Source organism: Mauremys reevesii, linkage group 1 (assembly GCF_016161935.1).
Source record: "Mauremys reevesii isolate NIE-2019 linkage group 1, ASM1616193v1, whole genome shotgun sequence".
NCBI lineage: Eukaryota > Metazoa > Chordata > Testudines > Geoemydidae > Mauremys > Mauremys reevesii.
Window position 1 is genome coordinate 156361467 of NC_052623.1, and position 15368 is coordinate 156376834.

At 43.4% G+C, this 15368-nt stretch overlaps 1 long non-coding RNA gene across 7 annotated transcripts; it reads left to right on the forward strand.

The window, feature by feature from the left end:
- The first annotated feature begins 79 nt into the window (after nucleotides 1-79).
- LOC120386016 lies at nucleotides 80-3369 on the forward strand. Of its 7 annotated transcripts, none has more exons than XR_005589490.1 (3): nucleotides 80-343; nucleotides 1136-1228; nucleotides 1707-3369. It is a non-coding gene; the product is annotated as an uncharacterized LOC120386016 (long non-coding RNA). The 7 variants fall into 7 exon arrangements; XR_005589491.1 differs by having other exon boundaries at nucleotides 1165-1228; XR_005589485.1 differs by having other exon boundaries at nucleotides 80-312.
- Nucleotides 3370-15368: the final 11999 nt, after the last annotated feature.

Below are 15368 nucleotides of genomic sequence, written 5' to 3' on the forward strand. Positions count from 1 at the left end.
AGAACTCCAAGCCCGGGGGTGAGACGAGGCCGGGCTCGTGCTTGGGCCCAGTGACGCTGAGGGAAGGGGCGTGTCTGTGAGTGCCGCCCTCCCGGAGCCCGGGCCCTGCCGCGTGGCGCGGCTCGGCAAATCAGCAACCGCCGCAGTGACTCTCTAGGGTGTAACCGCCCCGCCCACGAGCCTAGGCTCGACTCTAGTCGCGCGCCCCCTCCAGGGCCTGTCCACACGCCGGGTTGCGCCGGTTTAACTTCGTTTTGAAACCTGCTCGTTGAATGGCGGCAGAAGGCCAGAGGCGTCCCCCGAATGTTTCGCGTAGGGACCACGCTGGACCCACTCTTCACTGGTTAACTCGCAGCAAAACCACCCGTTGTTTGGCTCCCTGGGGCTGCGCTTGCAGCTGGGCTTAAAGCTGTTGCTGAGCAAGTCCTGTAGGCTTAGGGTGACCAGACAGCAAGTGTGAAAAATCGGGACAGGGGGTGAGGGGTAATAGGAGCCTATATAAGAAAAAGCCCCCAAAATCAGGACTGTCCCTATAAAATTGAGACATCTGGTCACCCTACATAGGCTGTTGTAGGGGGCCCCATGGTGGCCAGCCCGCTGTCCACTCAAGTATGGACCCCTGGTCCCTCTGTCCTGATGGGGGCGGTCAAAATAGAGTGAGTGGCCTTGAGACCTGCTGCATGGATGTCACAGTGCGGCTGGGGTTGTTTGGCCCTGTGACCCCTTCATTGTGATGGGGGTAGCCAGATCAAAATAGAGTGTCCTTGTGAGGTGGTTCACAGGATTTGCAGCGCTGCTCAAGTTTGGAAGCAGCTGGGGGCTGGGCCAATCAGAGGGTGCCCAGGTGGGCCATTTGGCCTGGGCCTTAAGCTCAAAGGGGGCCTCAAATTTAGACACTTGTTAATTTTTTGGCATTTCATAAGTTTCGCAACTTGTTTTTATGCGCATTCCTATCAGACCAAAATGTGACACTCTCTCTCAGCTTAGAGCTGCAAATTTAAGCAAATCAGAGAGGTGATTTGGTAAAAGACGCTTTTTGTTGTTGTTGTTGTTCACTGATATAGATTTTGTCATATTAAAGCATTTAAAATGTCCATAAATATTAACAAAAATATATTGGTTCTTATGGCACAAGATTAGACCGTGATGAACATGTCCTTTCAGATCAGCTGATTATATAAACAAACCACTACTCGTGGCTGGTGCTGGATCAAGTGCATGTTGAAAGGTAGAGAATTCTTACATTTTAGTGTCTTTATAGTTTTATGTCTAGTTGACTAAGGAACTATTTATGTATGAGGCTTCCTCATTCTTATCTTCATATATTGTAGTAGCTAAAAGAAGTGACTGGTTGGTTGGTTGAGCCCTAGCTTGGTAGCTTGGCCACCATCATTGGCTTTTGTAGTCTATAGGCCCAGATCCAAGGTGAAAATTTGTGAGGACAACCTTGTCCAGTGATTTTCGTGAGGACACACGTTTGAAATTTTTGGACATTATCCCTCTGTCTGTATCACTGTCTCTGTTTGCTATATATATGTCATCCCTTTGTCTTCAGCTCAGCCTGTTATAGCTTGCATGCTTGAATTTTGATTCAGTGATAAGGATAATAACCTGACTGTTTCATTTTTTGTTCTTAATTAGTATTGCTTTGTTTTAAGTCTTTTCAGAATTTGTGTACCATTCAGCATTTGTGTATATGTTCACAGCAGAATATTTCAAGTGTGGATAGGCTACGTATTGACCAGATAGATCGCTACGAAGAGGAAATTTGAATGTGGTGGAAGCAAGAGATGGCGAAAACAACTGAGTGAACCAGCAACTAAGAGCTCAAAGCCAGTAACTTCATTTCTCAAACTACTGTGACTGGAAAACACCCCTTACCCAACAAACACTGCTACAGATAATGAAAATTCCACAACTGCAACAGGTGATATTTCAATGCCAATACCTGAAAATTAGGACAGTAGTCAAGAAGGAGATGTTCCAACAGTAACAGATGCAGCAGAAGATCCTGTGTACAATCAAGAAACTCAACAGCAACAGGAAGATGTAGATCTTACTCAGCAAGAGCAATTCATGAGTACTAGTTGTTTTGAAATTCCAAGTAACATTCCATGAGATGCTGATAATCATGCTTTCCCTATTCATCTGCTGACAAAAACTCTTTCAAATGGTGAGACCTACACAAGAGACTGGTTATCCTGGAGTACAGAAAAACAATCTCTGCACTGTGCATCCTGCTTCATTTTGAACAAAAGTGCTGCAAATGCATCAGTTGTCTCTGCTCAATCAACAGATGTTGGAGGAAGTTGAAAGACCGACTACCATCACATGAGAGTTCAACGTCACACAAAGAAAACTATGTTTGCATGGAAATCAGCCAGTAGGGCAGCATCAGCTGAAAGTTCATTTGAGAATTTACTCTCAACTGAACTCTTTACAGAAACTAATAACTGGAAAAAAACTTCTTGAGCGCATCCTGAATGTCATCCTTTTTCTTTCTGTGTGGGGATTGGCTTTCTTTGGTTCCAGTCAACATATTGGTGATTGTGCAAATGGAAACTTTCTAGGCATAGTTGAGCTCCTCAGCAAATATGACAACCCACTTTTATCAGAGCATGTTAAACATGTTAAAGAATCGCAAGAGTGTCAAAAGTGCAATTAATCTGGTACTTGAAGCACACAGTGCTACACTTGATGTTGAGAGGGATAACATTGAAAGTCGTATCAATGACACTCAACAGATTCGTGAACAATGGGATGCGATCCTAACTCAGTCCAAATTAGTAGCACAGAATATTGGCATTTCATCTGAGTTCTCCACCAATCCCAATTTACCTACTGAATCCAATGCCGAGCAGCATTATAGGGTCAATGTCTTCCTTGTCATCACTGACTCTATTCAATCAGATCTTACATGTTGATTTGAGTCACTGCGACTAATTTATACCCTTTTTGGATTTCTTTGGCAGGTCAACAATTTCAGCAACAGTACAACAAATAAATCTTAAAAGATCTAAGTGATGAGGTCATCTTCCTCAAATGAATATATTCCACAAACTTTAACTTGGATTGCAAGCCAAAGGAATTGCTTCAAGAAATACTCAAACTTGGACTCTCTGGAGTGTTTCCTAATATCACAATTGCATTGCGTATTTTTGTCAGTGGCTTCAGGTGAATGCACCTTCAACATGTTGAAGCAGGTAAAGAACTATCACCGTTCAACTATGGGACAAGAGCATTTGAATAGGCTCACCATGCTTAATATCAACTGTGACATTTCACAAAAGCTAGATTTTTCCTCAACAACAGCATTTGCACAGAAAAAGGCTAGAAAAGTATTTGTTAAATAAAAAAATATTCAAATTATGTATCACTCTTTTTTTGGTGCCTTATTTTGTTTTCATGTGTCGTTATTTTGATCATGGGTAGGGGCCTCAAAAGCTGGAAGTGGCCCAGGCCGCTCTGGACCTCTGAGAGGGCCTGGCTGAGGGGCAAACCAGAATGGACAGTGAAGTGGCCAATGGCATGCTCTGTATGTGTGTAAGGCTGTAGGTGCCACTGCAAAAGTCTGTGTGGAGGCTCTTATGGTGGGGTAAGCCAGTGTTATTTCATAGGTCAGTTAGGAACAGAAACAAACCAAAATAAACCAGTTGTCAACTGAAATGAGAGTGTCTGCACAAGTTCTCGTTCAAATTTGTGTGTAGAAAACCCCACACTTTAAAAATATTTTGTGACCTAAAGCCCATGTTCACTGCTGACTCTCAGCTGTGCTGCCACAGTTTCCTTGTTTAATGATGGCTGTTGCTAGCAGGGCTCTGACGTGGTGGATAGGGAGTGTTTTCTTAGAACTGTGTTACCTGAGCCTTGCTAAGGTTCCCTCTCTCTGTATATAGCACTATTTCAGAACACCATTCTAAAGGTTTAGGTTTGTTTGTCTTTTAAAAACTTTGTACACTTTGATCAAAGTAATAATGATCTATACCTCTATATCTCATTTTTTGAGCCAACTACCTTTTTAAATATCTAGGGGTTAATGTAATTTCTAACCTTGGAGACCCTGTATAAAGCCACTTTCCCTGAGCTAGCAGACTCATTCCAAAGGTAGGCTACCACTTGGCAACCCCAGTTACTGGCCTGATAGACAATGCTGTTTGTAGGAAGTGGCTGCCTAGGCTTTTTAAAAAAGACTTCTACATCATTTAGTTTAGGTTCAATAGTCTTTGTTTGGGCTGAGAAGTGAATCTGGATCTTGATGAAAATTCTTCTTCAGCCATTTTTAGGTGCCTTTGTCAGATTTTAATCTATATTAATTAGGAGCTAAACTGCAATTATTGCAAACTGGAGATAATCCCCTCGGTGGCTGTAATCAGCTGCTGCCCCTCTATGAAAAGGGGAAGTGAAGAGTGTCTAAACTGCTGTTACAGCCTGTGCTTTCAGCATGGAAGAGGTCCCGCTCCCTTCTTATGGGATCACCAGTACTATCACAACTTACCTTCTTTCGGCACAGTGAGTCTATTGTTATTTTCAGTTTGGGTCACTGGGAAATTAGAATGAACACAGCAGGTGTAGGCTCACATGTACAGTTGTTTGTAGGCGAGAGTTTTCCTCTCATTGAACTTAGCTAATTGTAAACGTCCAGAATTTCCTTTGTGCTAAACTTTCTGCTTCATGGTTTGCCTAGGACAAAATGGGGTTAAAAACCTTCCCTCATTATGGGCAAACCATCCTGACACTAAGGCATTGTATGAATCTCCAGATGTTAGCTGTATAAACAGCACATTACACTGGTCACTCCTATTCTGTGTCCTCTACAGCAAATTAGCAATTAGGTAAGGATAAATATAGTTGTATAATGTTGTAGTATATTCTGTCACATTTTATTATTATTTATTTGTATTTCCATAGCAAAAATACAGACAGTCATTTTGGGCTCAAGTGGCAATACAAATGACAATGTAATAAATAACTGGGTAGGTCTTCCACCTGTCCTACGCGACATGGACAGAGGTGGTTATATTTCTCTATGCCAGTATATCGGCCTTCTAAGTTAGCTAGCTGTATGGACTGAAGATGGAGTGCTGTAAAGGCCATTCGTAGTGTGTTATTACACAAACTGTCTAAATATCTAGCATACCCATGAGACCTTTTAACAAGGGGGGAACTAAGGTGACATATTTGAAATAGAAATAACTGCCATATCCAGTTGCTTATTAATATACTCTATTCTTGATTTAGGATTTCACATTTTTAAACTTAAATCTACTCATTTCTAATTCTGAGAAGCCTACAGAATTCAAAGAATTTTGAATATGCTCTAATCAGGGGAATTTCTGTGAGAAAGGCCTGCTGAGTTGTTCCTCTAAGCATAACCTTGGAAAATGCTGTGGGTGAATACTATGAATATGAATCAAAAAATTAGTATTATGCTGTTGCACTTTGAACAGAAGAGAATTGATACCTCAGCAGCTCTTAGAGCCAAGACAGGTATTGTTTGGGAGACCAAGAATGTTCCTAAGAAATTTGTTTTGAATCATTTCCAATCGCTTGGGATCATTCCATCCTCACATTTCTTCATCATATAAAATTTGAGTGTATACCTTAGCCTCAAATACACTAAGGACTGGTGCAATTCAATTCCCCCCATATGTCCAGGTAAAAGGTAACAGAGCTTGCATTGAATTTGAGCCCTTCTCTTTTGTTACCTGAATATGCTTATCCCACAAACCATTTTGTGAGAATGAATTACCTCTGGGAGTGATGGTTTCTGTATCTCAAGCATGATGAAGATTAAGACCCAGTCCGACAAACCAATCCCAGTGGGTGCACTCTTACTGTTGTGCTGAGCCCCATTGGTTTCGGTAGAGCTTTGAATGGGATTAAGGGTCCAGACGCAAGGATCAGATTGCAGGATCAAAGCCTGAGTATGTTTAAAAACAAAAACCATTCCCACTAATCTCCTATAAAAATGTCAAAGGAGAGATTTACGAATATATGGGGCAAAAACATTAACATGTGTTGCAGTTCACATAGGTGTCAAGTATCAGAGGGGTAGCCGTGTTAGTCTGGTTCTGTAGAAGCAGCAAAGAATCCTGTGGCACCTTATAGACTAACAGATGTTTTGCAGCATGAGCTGTGGTGGAATACCACTTCTTCGCATGCAAGCAGTGGAAATTTCCAGGGGTATAGGTGTGTATATAAGAAGCCAGAAAGAAGATAGAGAGAGATAGGTTCAATCAGGAGGATGGAGGGGGGTGTTGTTCCAGCAGCTGTGAAAAAAAAGGAGGAGGAGAAACTGGTTCTGTAATTGTAAAGCCATTCACAGTTTTGTTTTTCCCTAAACTGATGGTGTTAATTTAAATTTGCAAATTGGGAGCTCAGCAGTCTCTTCTCTCTCTCCTAAAGTTTTTTTGCATAGGCAAGATACAAAAGATGGACGCAACTTCCTATCACCAGAGGAAGGGGGAGAAAAGCAAAAAGGCACATGAATTACAATGTTTCATGTAAAAGGAAAAATTTAATTGCTGAACAGACTGTAGAAGTGACATCTGTTCACTTACTGTAGAGTATCCAAAAGAACCCTCAAGCCATTGCCAAAGCTGAGAAAATATTGGAGGGGACAGATTGTCCCCAGCCACACCAAGGCACTACAGGGAAGGAAATTGCTCAGGATTCTCTCACAGAGTTTCTCCTGTTCTTCTACTGGGGTAGGGTTTGACCCTCCTGCAATAGGCTGCGGTTCTGCATTCAGATTCCATGGATCTCCAAGAATTCACAGAAGCCCAGTGCTTCCTCCAGCCATGGACCCCAACACACACATCTTTGCTCACAGGCAGCTACTACCTGGGATTTCCCTTAGAGGAGTTTCCTCACTATGAAGAGAGAATATCTTGTTTAATCCTTTGTGCAGGCAGGGATGATGTAGCTATGCCCTGCTCACTCCTCACCCAGCCTGCTTACTCCCCAAACCATGAACAGCCCTCCATGAGGCCTGGGGGAGCCTCTTTTGATTCTACATGGGGCAGGGAAGGTCTTGGGCAGATCTTATGGGCACAATTTAATCCATGGTTATCACTCTTAAATGTATTTACAGTGCAGCTGTATGTTGAACAGCGACTATAAATGTGGCATTGTCGGGCCCTATGTTTGAATCTCAAATGCAGTTAGTTTACAAGTAAAAGAATTTTTTTACTAATTGCCAGCCCAGCAAACTCAGCCTGGGCTCTAAGAGCCAACCTGGATCATGCATCATGACTAGCAAAACAACTTTGCATGCCAAATTATTCCCGTACGAACACTTACGTAACCCTCTTGCCTTCAGTGGGTCTGCAAAGGTGTGGTTGGAGCTTAGTGAAGAATGCTGTTGATACATGAGTGGGAGCAGACTCAGCTGTGTTGACTGTGCACCGCTGTCAGGGATAGAAAGCAGTAAAAATATTTTTGTCACTGAAATCAGTGAAAGTGATTCTCAATATGCATATGGAGCAGCCTGTTTTGTCAGTAAGAAGGTGCCATTTTTAGTTACTTTTCAGAGCAACACTTTAAACAAAAGGGACTCAGATTTGCTACATTTTTAAGCCTTCCCAGGAATTATAGTATCAGACATTTTATGTATTTCACAACTGAATAAAACCTGGATAAATTGGAAGACGAGAGCTTCAGCGTTCCAACAGAGAGATGGAAATACAAACAAAACTGAGCTGCCTGCTGTTCCTTCCTAACTGCCTAATACTTTCTCATTCATAAGGCTATGGGGACCTCTAGAGGCCTAACACAAAACTTATTTATAAAGATCAAACAAACACTTTCTCTCTCTCTCTGGCCTTTTACTGCCCTGGAACAATGGGAATCATATGATCCTTGGAGCTTTGAGGTATTTTAGTTTCAAACCAATGTTTACTCAGGGCCGGTGCTACCATTAAGGCAAATTAGGCAATTGCCTAGGGTGCCAAGATTTGGGGGTGCCAAAAAGCAGAGCCCCCAATTTTCTTTTACAGCGTTCCTCCCCGAGCGCGTGGTCGCTGCTCCACTTCTCCCGCCTCCCAGGCTTGCAGCGCCAATCAGCTGTTTGGCGCCGCAAGACTGGGAGGAGAATTAGAGCGGGGGCGGCGTGCTCGGGGAGGAGGTGGAGCAGAGGTGAGCTGGGGTGGGGAGGTGCCACGGCTCCCCGAGGAGGGGAAAGCGCGTGGGGGGGGCCTCAGGGGGGGGGGCTGCGGGGGGGTGCTCAGGCGGGGAGGGAGAGGGCCAGGGGGGCGGGGGGGAGCTGGGCTGGGCTGGGGGGCGCAGTTTTGTTTTGCGCGGGCGCGAAACTTCCCAGCCTGTGTTTACTCCAGTCCTAAAAGCACATTTACTAGTGAAAAGTAGTTTGTATCAACCCATCCCCTTCCACATGCCATAATAATAATATAATTATAATAAATTAATAATGATCTTTTTCTTATTCCACATGCCACTGCCATAAGCTTAACATGACAAACTCTGTTGATTTTCACATATTGCAGAAATCCACCTCATGCATTCAGGACCGTCCCTAGGGGGGTGTGCGGCTCAGGGCAGAAGTGACGTCACATCCGGGACTGACCACACAGGGGTTGGATACGGGAAGCTAGGGTGGGTGGTGCCTTCCCAAACAGCCAGGCATGGCCCTTCCCACACTCCTTTCCCCCCTCCCCAGGGTCCCGCTTTGGCTGTGCCACTGGGCTCCAGGGACTGGGGCCACGCCGCCCGCCTTCCCAGGGCTGGGGATGTCACGTGCTCTCCTTGGGTGAAAAGCACGCTCTCCTTCGGGTGGAAGAGATGGGGCTAGGGGTAGCCTCGCCCAGCCAGCGGTTCACCCACTGCCAGTGCAGCGCCGGCCGTGGGGCCCCCCAAAGCGCAGGGCCTGGAGCGGTTGCCCCAATTCACTGTCCCCTAAGGTGGGCCCTGCATGCATTGTCCCACTGAAACCTGGTCTACGCTTAAATTAGATCAACCCAGCTATGTTGCTCAGAGCTGTGAAAAACTTGGCCCCCCTGAGAATCGTAGTTAGGTCGACCTAATCTCCGGCATAGAGGCAGCTAGGTCGACGGAAGAATTCTTCCATCAACCTAGGTACCGTCTTTTGGGTGGATTAACTACACTGATTTTAAAAACCCTTCTGTCAGTGTAGGAGACATCTACACTGTGGTGCTACAGCATGTCTATACGACAGCCACTGGAGTGGCACAGTTATGGCACTGCAGTGCCATCGCATAGACGCTTCCTACATGAATGGAAGGGGTTTTCCCATCAATGTGGTTAATCCACCTTTCCAAAAGGCAGTAGCTAAGTCAACGGAAGAATTCTTCCATCAACCTAGCTGCATCTACCCTGGGGGGGTTGATTGACCTCATTGCTGTGCTCAAGGCACAAAATGTTTCACAGCCAGGACTTGCGACACAGCTAGATCCATCTAATTTTTAAGTGTAGACCAAACTTTAGTGTATATGTAGGGCCCACCATTTTCGATTTTTATTTTATTTAATTTTTCCAGGAAGTTATTGGTGTTTATTACAACAACAACAAAAACAGGTGAAAATCAGTGCAAAAATACTATTAATTTTTCTAGGTAAATATTAGGGTTTATTTTGAGGGATGGAAGGATGGGAAAAAGTATTCAGCAGATTAATGCTTTGATGAATGGAATTCAATGTGGTTTGCTGCAGAACTAAAACAGAACTCAAAACACAATACCACCTCTGAGTTTAAGAAAACAATACATCTCTAATCCCCAAATAAAACTTTTCATTTGAATAAACAGTTTACTGTTGTGGACTTAGAACTATTCGCCGATAAATATTTACATTTAATAATTGGACCACATCATTTGCAGCGCATACAGTCAACTTCATCCTTTTCTCCTGTTTTTGTTTTTTTTAAACTTTTGAATACTTCCCTGTGTTCTGAAACGTATTCTGATACCAATTTTTGTTTTCTTGCCATTTTAGTGTGTCAAATCTTTAAACCATTATCTGCTGACAGTTTGAAGTGTGTATGTAGTGGGAGTGAGATTCATCAGTATGTTCAGATGTGCACGCACGTCAGAGCATGCGTATGTGCATGCCCGTTTGTTTACTGTGTATATCTTCTAGACTAATACATAGCCTTACTTCAACAGGCAGGTTTGCATATACAGACAGACTTGTGTATTAGCATAATACATATATCTCATATATTGTATTTTCTTAATAAAACAAGGGTTTTTTTATATATATTTGAATGATATAAAAGTAGGGTGAAAATCAGAAAAAAAACAAATAACACTTTTTGTAAAACCTGGGATTTTTTTTGGTAAAAATCAGTTTAAACTGAAAATGAAGGAGCTTATGTATATGCAGATACACTGGCAAAAAACTGCTTTTGCCTGTACGGCTTATTTCATTCATGGAAGCAGTATAAGCTATATCAGCGAAAGCACTACTGTCAGTATATTAATAAATAAATGCAAGGGTAGCTCAGGGAGCAGAGAGAAAGTGTTTGGGTGATTGTTGCTGAGAAAGAAATCTTTGAGTGGACAGCTGAGCGAGAGACATTAAGCTAATTTTCTTTTCTTTGGAGTAGCTGAGACATAGGATTGAAACAGCATTGGAGGGGCTGAGAAAATTGAAGCTGCAAGAGAAGAAAGAGTTGAGGGAGAGGCCTGTAGAGGCACAGGGGAGTTGGTTGACAAAGAGCTTTAGAGCCATGGAGAAGCTTGGCAAGACAAGCACAGAAAAGCTGGAAGAGAATACATAATGCTACAGTAACCTCACAGACACCTTTGCAAATGTGCCTAGTTTAATGTTGCTTGATTCTATCACTGAATTCATTTTTACTCGCCTTGTTTTTCCCTTCTGCATTTCCTACTGGACCTCCTAACAACCAATTAATGACAACGTTTGTTTGGTGACAGTATCCCTGGAGGTTAGTCAGGGCAGCCTAGTGGGATTATTGACTCACAGGAGACTGAAACCTGAGCGGTTGAGAGGGGAATGGATTTTTAATCAAACCCTATAAAAGTCTTTGGTTTTGTTTGATTTTGTTAGCACCTAAACACCTGACAAACCCATAGGAAAAAAGCTCTGGTTATTAAAGATTCAGACTCCCCTATCCCTTTCAGCTGAGGCTCCAGAAACTCCCACTTCAGTTCTTTGGTCCTCTAAGGAGTCCTCCAGCAAACACAATGTAGACAAAACTTTATATTCCTGATATTTGAAATTGGTAAATTAATAAGAGGGGAAAGAGGCATTTCTTTTCAGGACACCTTTAAATGCTTAGCATATACACATTTTTAAAACATGCAGATTGGCTGGATATTTTTATCTGAAGTATAAGTTGGTTGGAAAAATGGTAACTATATTTCATGAGAAAAATTGATAATTTTGAATTTTGTTGTGAAACCTTTTGAAATTTTCTTTCTTTCTTTTTTTCAAATTTGGTTCTACATGCTTCGACCTTGTTGAAAGCCTGTTTGCTCAATATTCAAGATGTTCTTCACCTCTGATGTTATTTGCGATAGTATTAAGCACTCTAGTACCTTAAGACACACAGAAAGCAGTGATATTGGGCTATAGCTTGATGCATGGTTTGGGTCTTTACCAGGTTTTGGGAGGCCAATGAATTTTGACATGCACCAGGTTTTCGGCAGTCTTTCTTCATTGATGACCCTTGTGCACAACTGAACCAGCCAGAGTGGGCACGTAGGCCAAGATGTTTCAGGAACTCTGGAAGGACATTGTCATAGCTAACAGCAGTGCCAGACTTGATCTTATATATCAGTCCAATTCTGGAACTGTGAAAGGTTCAGGGCAAGCTCTGGATTACGGTAACTACATTAATCAAAAATGGTTTTCAAAGAAACCTGAAAACAGGCACTATTTTGCTTGACCTCACTCAGCATATGACACAGTACGGCACACGGGTCAACTTGTTAAACTATCAAGAATCCTCCCACCATGGGTTACTGATGCCATTGAACTGTTACTCTGAGACAGACGGTTCAGGGTGCATGTGGGTGAGAAAACAAGCGCTTAGAAAAAACAGATGAATGTGTTGCCCCAGGGGTCTGTTTTAGCCCCCGCCCCCTAACCTTGTTAAATCTATACATCAGTGACCTGCCGTCAACTCAGTCATGGAAGTTCATCTATGCAGACAACATCTGCTGCAGGCTACAGGCTCCAACTTTCTCTGAGCTGAAGAAGACCCTGAGTGACGCCACTGCAAAGCTGGCTGACTGCTGCAAGACATGGCGCTTTCAGCCCAGCACCAGCACCATCTGTCTCAGAGTAACAGTTCAATGGCACCTCCACCAAGCCAACGCTAAGAGGCAACTAAGCATGCTAATAAATGGCCAACATCTGAAGCATGAAGCATACTCAGTTTACTTAGGCATGACCCTCGACTGAACGTTGACATGTGCATGATAGCAGTGAAGGTCAAGACATGCAACAACTTTCTCAGCAAACTGGCAGGTTCTTCATGGGGAGCGGATGCTCCAACCCTAAGGGCCTCAGCCCTTGCCACCTTGTACTCAATAGCAGAGTACTGTACGCCAGTTCGGAGTCGGTCGGCACACACCAAATTTGTTGATGTGCAACTCAACTCAACAATATGCATCATCATAAGAACTCTTCAACTGACTCATCTTTCATGGCTTCCAGTTTTGAGCCACATTGCTCCCCCTTACATCAGGAGGGAGATTGCAGCTGGCAAGCTGTTTGAGTAGCTAGGTGCCAACCCAAGCTTGCCCTTGTTCAACGACCTTTTTAGCCCACCAGCTACAGGTCTTTCATCATGACACCCACTGTCGTCGAGACTGCCACACTAGGATGTTAGGATATAGATATTCAGGCCTCTCTTCAAAGGCCTATACTTTAAGAATGTAGGAGTATTCTTATCACTTAGCTAGTTACAGAGGTATAAAAGAAAGAATCAAAATCACTGTCTGCCGGTGTAAGGGCCTTCTCTTACTGTGACAGTCTGAGGCCTGGTTCTTAAGCTAAGGCCTTCAGCTAAGCAGCAGAGGCAGCCATAAACTGGGAAGTGTATGGTCACATCCTCACATTCCAAACTAGTCACACTGAAATAAGGTGCTATTGGGCTGTTAGGAATATCAGGACAGGATTGTATTCCTATCACCTCCAGGGAAAGGGAGGAGCCTAGAAGATGTGAAAGGAAACTTAGTTTGATAGCATCCTGTCTGGCAAGAACTCACTTGTCAATAGCTGGGATGTGAAATCCTCATTTCTGTATTGTTCTATCCCTATAGTCTCCACTTCCCTATTGTCTGTCTGTATAATCTCTGTCTGGTTCTGTAATTGTTTCTGTCTGCTGTATAATTAATTTTGTTCGGTGTAAACCAATTAAGGTGGTGGGATATAATTGGTTAAATAACCATGTTACAGTATGTTAGGATTGGTTAGTTAAATTTCAGTAAAATGACTGGTTAAGGTATAGCTAAGCAGAACTCAAGTTTTACTAGTCTGCAATCAATCAGGAAGTAAGGGGGAGAATGGGAACAGGGACTGGGGGTGGGGAAATTGGGATCATGTCTTGCTAAGGGGGGGGAATGGGAACAGGGAATGGGAGCAGGAACAGGGGCACAGGCCAGGCTCTGTGGTGTCAGAGCTGGGAAGGGGGACACTAAGGAAGGAAACTGGAATCACGCTTGCTGGAAGTTCACCCCAATAAACATCGAAATGTTTGCTCCTTTGGACTTCGGGTATTGTTGCTCTCTGTTCATGCGAGAAGGACCAGGGAAGTAAGAGTGTGAAGGAATAAGCCCCCTAACATAGAACATGACAGCAGAGTCCCTGTGGCGGGAAGACTGGTGCTTATCAGCAACCACCAATCAGTTCCTTGTCACAGACCCTACTACTTGCCCACCAGCTTCGACATGCCACGTCCGTGGGCTCTTCTTAACTGATTCTGAACTGGGCAAGGCCTCTGTGCAGCCAACCAACACCATTGGCGTCTTTGAGACAATCCACGCTGCAGCTGCGGCACAGATCTGACAATAATACACATTGTCGAGGAGTGCCCGCTAACCAAATTCTGCAGTGGCCACTTTGGCCACTAAGAATGCTATTGCTTGGCTTGGCAAATATGCAAATGTTAAATAAATAAATAAATAAAAGACCCTAAAATAAAAAAATATTTTTTATTTTTTCTTCCTTTTTCAGAGGCAAAATGGAAAAAGGGGAGAAGAGGAGGAGGAAAAGGAACAGAGGGAGAGAAAAGGGGGGAAATGACCCCCAAACAGTTTTTGTTTTGAAATTTAAAAAAAAATAAATTGTAGAAAAATTAAAAGTTAAGTTAAAAAAAGTGTTGAACAAAAAAATGTGACCAGCTCTAAGTACAAGAACCATAAAAATCCCTGCTTGAGAATGGTGGGTCTAAAAGGAGCAATAAACCATAGCGGAAAAATTAGTACTTGGGAAACAGATAGTGATTAGAACAGAAATTATCTTATTTTCTTGTTCTACATACTGTATAAAATAAACACGGCTGCACAAAAAACCACCCTCAGGGCTGCTCTGTGATTACACAAGAGAGAAAGATTCTGATGTGAAGTTAGATTTAATTCCACCAATCCTGCTTCAGAATGTGTGTTCTGTAACTAGCTGCAGGATCAAAACATCTAAGAGCATCAAAGCAAAAGATGCAATTAAAGTTCAGGGCTCTATCCAGCAAGAAGCAGGCTTTGTGGCTGCTGGCCAATAAGAAGTTCTGCATACCAATCTCTACACACATAGAGTGCTTTCCCTTTGGCAGTCTTACACAGCAGCCCAAAATTGCTGCCATCTTTGTGGCAGAGTCAAAGCTCTGACAGATGCCCTAAAGTTGTGATGTTGCAGGGGTGTATAATTGCCAGAGAGCAGATCTTCCCCCAGTCCTGTCCTGGAACACACCCTGCTCCTAGGACTCCTGGGGAGGTGATGCAGAGGCTCCTTGCATGGGGGGAGTGAGTTCTGGTGGTGGGGTGTTGGCCCACAAGGTTGCATTTTTCCCTTTGGTTGCCCTCTGCAACAGGCAAACTTATCTCCTGCATGAATCAGACTGCAGTGGAACTAGCAACCACAGGGTTTGCACTGCTTGAAGACGTGGGGCTTTTTTTTTGACTAGATCAGCTTCATGCCTAGCACCTAAAACAAATAGGGAGGATTGTCCCCTTGAAACCTCCATATGGATCTCTCCCTTCTTGCTCAGAAGGAAGGTCAGTCCTCTCTGTTCTACAATCCATCTCCAGGCGTCCACAGAGATCCATCTTTGGGGCTAGGATCCACATGGGGCTGGGAATGGGCTATGTTGAATGACACACTTCATTCCCCTGCTGGTCCTGAGGCCTTTCCAAGTTAAAAATAATACAACCT